Below are 6,000 nucleotides of genomic sequence, written 5' to 3'. Positions count from 1 at the left end.
ATCCACGGACTTAAAGGGTAGGGTGTGGATAGATTTTTTAAAGGACCGTGAACTTGGCCAAAAAAATCACATCTTTATTTTCACTCACCTTTGGATTCTTTTATAATCCTTTGGATTTTATACATTCGTGATTCTGAGAAAGGCTTTGCTAGACTGGAAAGTGGACCATGACCTAAAAAAGGTTAAAAGCCCCTGAACAAGACGATTTCTGATTTTTCTTCCAACTCTGAGAGGTAGGAATCAGAGGATGGGGAAAGCTTAAGGGCTCTGCAGCGAACTGGATGGGGGGCACAGAGGGAAGCCAGGGCTCGTGAGTAGGGTTACGGAGCTTTCAGCCATAAGAGGAAGGGGCTGGGCAGGGAAGGGAAAGGGGAGGAGAGCGAGACTAGGCGGGACGGGACAGGACGGGACGGCCTGGCTGCTCTCTAGGAGTCGGGCCAGGAGGCGGGGAGAAGCCGGAAGCCTCTCTAAATGCGCTGCCCGCCCCGGTCAGCTCAGACCCGCCCCCTCGCCTGCCCGGGCTAGCTCAGACCTCCCGGCTCAGCTCGATAGGCGGTGGTAAGTGCGGGGCTCCTTGAACCGAGACTCCGGGAGATGGGGTGGGGGGTAAGGAGACCGGGAACTTGTCTTGGTCGGTTTCGAGGCTCGAGATGGGGATTCCGAGAGGGGCAGAGAATGTGAGTGGCCACCTTCAGGCTGGTCCTGGACTGGAGCCGGAACCGTGAGGAGGGGGCGGACTCCCGCGGGGCTCAGGCTGGGCCGGGGCCCCACCGCCGCCTTTCTTTTCTCGGCAACTCCCTGGTTGTCTTTTCCGGGATCTGGTTACTGGGAGTTGACTTTATTGGGGTCGGGTTTCCTTTTTCTTTTCTTTCTTTTTTTCTTTTCTTTTCTCTTTCTTTTTTCTTTTTTTTAAGATTTGGGAGACCGTTTCTCCGTCCCTAATGTTTTGATTTCAGAAGTCTTTAGGACCAAAAGCTGTAAGTCCTGGATGGACAGAATTTGAGGGGAGTCCTTCGTCCAAGTTAGCTCAGTTAGGCAGGCACCTTCCCTCCTCCCAGGGCTGTCCTTCTGGGTCAGTTAAAGAGGAGAAAATTCACCCCACACTTCCTCCCGGACTTTAGGTGATTCGTGGCGACCTGCCCCGGGGCAGCTTCAGCTCGTTCGGGACTTCGTCCATACCTTAGGCTTTTTGATTGTGCTGTCCAAAGAGGAAGTTTGGGCAAGCTTAAATGCCAACAGGTTGGTGCCGCATTGGACCACCTGGTTTTGGATCTATTAGAAAACAGCCAAAGGGTGTCTAGAATATGGACTGACCCCTCCAGGCTTGTGCGATTCTGTTTGGGGAAGGAGAGGAAAGGATCTAGCAACTTAGAACTGATCGGGATGAGAAAGTCACTGAGGGAACTGCTAGTTATTGGTTTCGGAGTTAAGAGTTGGAGTTGAGGTCTAGCAGATGTCCGGTGCTCGGGGCAGAGTGAATGTTGTGCACCAGACTGCTAGTGACGTTGCTGCTTTTCAGAGTGATTGGTTCAGACTATTTGCAAAAGCAAGTAAAGTCACTAGTCCAGTTTATGATAACTGGAGGGAGTTTCTATTTTTATTTCCCAGGGTTAGTCCAGTGATTTGATTGAGGTTGGAAATTAGAGGCAGAGCCAGAAGAAAAACTCAAAACTGCATTTAAAGTCAGAAAAGGAAGAAAAAAAAAAAAAAACCTGTTGTGGCAGTCTACAGATCCCAAAGAAGGACGCATAGTTCTGTTAGGAAACACTCTGAGAAGACTTTTAAGCAAGCAATTGCCATACTGCTCTTCATTTTTGATGAGAAATAAGACATTTTCACTGTTATTCGACATCATTTACCTGTGATGAACACATTATCTCCCTTCATTTGAACTTCAAGTTAGGAAGACCAGAGTTCAAATATAGTCTCAGACACTCCCTAACTATGTTCTCCTGGGCAAGTCACTTAACCATTCTCTGCTTCAGTTTCCTCATTTGTAAAATGGGGCTAATATTGGCACTTTCCTCTCAGGATTTTTATGAGAATCAAATGAAATATTTGTGAAGTGCTTTGCAAATCTCAAGGCTATATAAAATGATTATTGTAACATTATTACTAAATATAGTTCTTAGAACTTGAAGTGAGAAATTGTAAGTATTCATTCCTGAAATAAAAGCATACTGTAGATCTCATTCACCTTAGTTACTGACTTCTTTCAGCTCCTTTATAGGTTCCCTATTTCCACATCTAGACTAAAATATTAATTTGGTTTATTATAATCTAGAGCAAATGGGATGCCCCTGTTTTCAAACATATATAATTCTGAATAAAAAACTTCAAATGAGACCTCAGTCCTTCCTGAGTCTAGTTGAGGTGTTCTATCCACTGTACCCCAAAGCAAATATTTATTAAAAGCCTATTATGTGCGAGGCATTGTTCTAAATACTTTCAAATATTATCCCATTACAACATAATGATTTCTTTTAGACCTGGGATTTCAACTCTAGTGTCCAAGAACTTAAAATTGTTTGATAAGTTTTCAGTACTCTAGTGTCCAAGAACTTAAAATTGTTTGATAAGTTTTCAGTATAATTGATTTCCTTTCTACTCCTGTGTGTTTCATTGTATGTATTTAAATAAATTCTGAAAAAGACTCCATCCTTTGACTAAACCAGATTGCAAAAGATGTCCATGACATACACAAAAAAAATTAAAGAACTCCTGATTTAGCATGTCTTGTCAAGTGAAATTTATAAGAATTAGACAAAGGGAAATTTGCCTAAAAGGGGTCGATTCATAGTAAAAAATAATTGTGTAAATATGTGGGTTTTAGGGGCTACTAGGTGGTGAAGTGGAGAGAGCACCAGCCCTGAAGTCAAAAGGACTTGAGTTCAAAAGTAGTCTCAGATACTTAACACTTCTTAGCTGTGCGACCCTGGGCAGGTTCACTTAACCCCAATTGCCTCAGCTAAAAAAAAAAAAAGAAAAAAGAAAAAAAAAAAAGCAGGTTTTAGTCTTAGTTTAAAACTATAATGATTGCTCATTAAGCCTGTGCTAAAGCTGGTTTTCTTTTAGGCTATAAATTATTTATACCTTGCCACTGCATTTTTTTTTGATGGTGTAACTTCATTTACCTTTTAAAATTATTATTATTGATTTCCTTGAAATCATCTAGACTTTCTAAAGTTGGTGGTTTCTTTGCAAAAATGTTGCCAGGAAGATTCAGCTGCTAACTTTCAAAACTAGATAGATTGCATTCAGGGCAGTTGAGTTTATGTTCTTTCACTTGTAATTTGAAACTAAAGTTTTGCCTGAATTATATCAACTCTAAAAATCCCCTGAGACACGTTACTGAAAAGTAATGGCTTGCTTTAGATTGTGGTAAGACTACTTCATCTTCCAGAGTCCCCGCCTCCTGCTGCTTACCCCCAATCTTCCTCATCTCTTGCCAAGTTGCTTTTCTGGAGAGTTGGCAGTTTTAAATTATTCTTTCCTAGGCGTGCATAATTAATAAAACACTGATTCCATTGGGATGGAAGATGACAACATAAAATAAAATTAATAGTTTTAATCCAAATATTTAAAATTAATATTAAGTTTTCATTTTATCATATAGCTTCAGTTTCTGCAATTGTTGGGCAAGTCACTAAATTATTGTGGGACTCAGTTTCCTTATCTGTAAAATGAAGGAAGTCATAAACTTCCATAAATTTCTATAATTCCTGTGTGCCAGACACTGTGTTAAGCTTTGGTACAGGCTATTCTTCTTGTTTTACAGTTGAAGAAACTGAGGCAAATAGAAATTGAGTGACTTGGCCACCGAAATCACTTTGAGCTAAGGTTTTCTTGGCTCCAGGACCAATGCAAGTATGTTGGCCACTTTATCACCAGCTGTCTCTGGAGGATATATAGGATTTAAAGTTGGTAGTTGAGAGACTATGTATGTGTGGCAGCTCAGGTTGGAAATTGAAATGTAGCATGGCATATTGAAGGGGGGGGGCGGTGTCCAGGGACCTGATATAAATTCTATCTCTTGACTTGCACTGATTGATAAAAAAAATTCCTCACTATGAAACCTTTGCGGGAGATGACATGGGATTTGATGTAGAGAGTCTGTCTGCCCATTTCCCTTCACTTTCTTGCCCTCTCCTCTTCTTGTGTCAGAGAAGTCTTACATTTCCCTTGGGGACCCTAGAAGCAATAGGATCAAGTCAACAATAGAATCAATAATCAGTGAACATCCTTGAGACATTGCCAAGTCACCTTCAGACCCTGAGTATTCTCCAATCTCCTATTTTAGGGATCTAGGATATGGATTATAAGAGGTCAGAAGGGACCTAGGAAAAGACGATTGGGAGGATTTGTGTGTATGTGTGTGCTGAGGCAATTGAGGTTAAATTTTTTGCCCAGGATTATGCAGCCAGGAAGTGTCTGAGGCCATATTTGAACTCAGGTTCTCCTGACTAAAGGGCTGGTGCTCTCTGACTTGGTAGTCAGAAATCCTACTTTTCATAATCATATCAAGGTTATATAGGTGCTGGCAATATAATCAATAGCAGAGATAGGATTAACAGAATGTTTGAAATGTCAAATCAGGCATACAGAAAGAATTACAGGTCTGATAGTTGAAGCTGTAAGGGACTGAAGAGAAAGAAACCAGAATTTCATGGCCAGAAATTTCTTGAACATCTTTTCCAAGTGGTCGTTTATCTCTTGTTTAAAGGCCCATGAAAGGGAGCCAATTACTTTGTTTTTGTAATTTGCTTATTATCTAAATCTTGAACCCATCTTGACTTTAGCTTGGTGGTGGTCTATGCCTAGTTTTTGCCATACTGAGCCATTTTGGATCGGAGTCTATAAAGATTTATTAAGCACTGAATGTATCAGTTTCTATGTTCAATTATGGTAATGAGAGATAAGCAGAAAGACAGTTCCTTCTCTCCAAGAGTGTATATTCTAATGGAGGGAGGTATCATGTAAGAAGAATCTGAAAAGGATGGGAGGAGAAATAAAATCTCATGTTAGAGTTTGGATCTCCAGGAAGGAAGGACTATAGTTATGGATGGTCAAATGCATTTTCTCTTTCCACATGATAGCCTTTCATATACTTGATGATGGCCAAACCCAACTTTTCAGATTGATCACTTCACAAACTACTTGACAATCAAACCAAAGTCCTTTCTGTCTCCATATATCTGTATGAATCATCTCCCATACTTGGAACAATTTCCCTCCTCACTTGTGGTTTTTGGAATAATTTTTGTTAAATAGAGAGTTCTAATCCTGGAAGCTTGAGTCTGTGGGTTTATCAAACACTAAGTTACTATAATCATTGACTAGTGTGAACTTAATCTATTCCATTGAACAACCACATTTATTCCTTAGTTAATATCAAATGGTTTTGATGACTGCCACTTTCTAATACAGTTTTAAGTCTGGTATGAGTAGGCCACTTTTACATTTTTTTTTTCATTAATTCTCTTGAAATTTTTGACCTTTTGTTCTTCCAGATGAATTTTGTCATTATTTTTTTCTAGCCTATAAAATAATTTCTTGGCAGTTTGATTGGTATGACACTGAATAAGTAGATAAATTCAGGTAGAATTGTCATTTTTATTATATTAACTCAGCCTACCCATGAGCACTTGATATTCTTCTAATTGTTTAGATCTAACTTTATTTGTGCAAAAAGTATTTTGTAATTGTGTTCATATAGTTCCTGGCTTTGAGGACAGGTAGATTCACAAATATTTTATATTGTCTACATTTATTTAAAATGGGATTTCTCTTTCTATCTCTTGTTGCTGGGCTCTGTTGGTATCATATGTTTCTAATAGTTTTTTGTTGTTGTTTTTATTGTTGATTCTCCAGGATTCTCTATACTATCATCATTTGCAAAGAGTGATAGTTTTGTTTCCTCATTACTCTTCATTAGGTATTTCTTGACCACTTATTGTGTAAATTGTACTCCCCTTCTTAGACAAGAAAGACATAAAAGAC

The 6,000-nt window shown here is 39.6% G+C and overlaps 1 protein-coding gene across 2 annotated transcripts in view; it reads left to right on the top strand.

The window, feature by feature from the left end:
* Positions 1 to 401: 401 nt before the first annotated feature.
* LITAF (lipopolysaccharide induced TNF factor) overlaps positions 402 to 6,000 on the top strand; it is a 46,074-nt gene continuing 40,475 nt past the window's right edge. The window contains exon 1 of one of the 2 annotated variants that reach the window (XM_074280557.1): positions 402 to 558. The gene's annotated coding sequence lies outside the window, so the exon portion shown is untranslated. Of the gene's footprint in view, positions 678 to 6,000 lie in introns of both variants that reach the window. The other variant, XM_074280556.1, reaches the window with a different exon arrangement.

The sequence above is a fragment of the Sminthopsis crassicaudata genome, chromosome 1 (genome assembly GCF_048593235.1).
Source record: "Sminthopsis crassicaudata isolate SCR6 chromosome 1, ASM4859323v1, whole genome shotgun sequence".
Lineage (NCBI taxonomy): Eukaryota > Metazoa > Chordata > Mammalia > Dasyuromorphia > Dasyuridae > Sminthopsis > Sminthopsis crassicaudata.
This window is presented reverse-complemented; position numbering and strand designations above follow the sequence as displayed.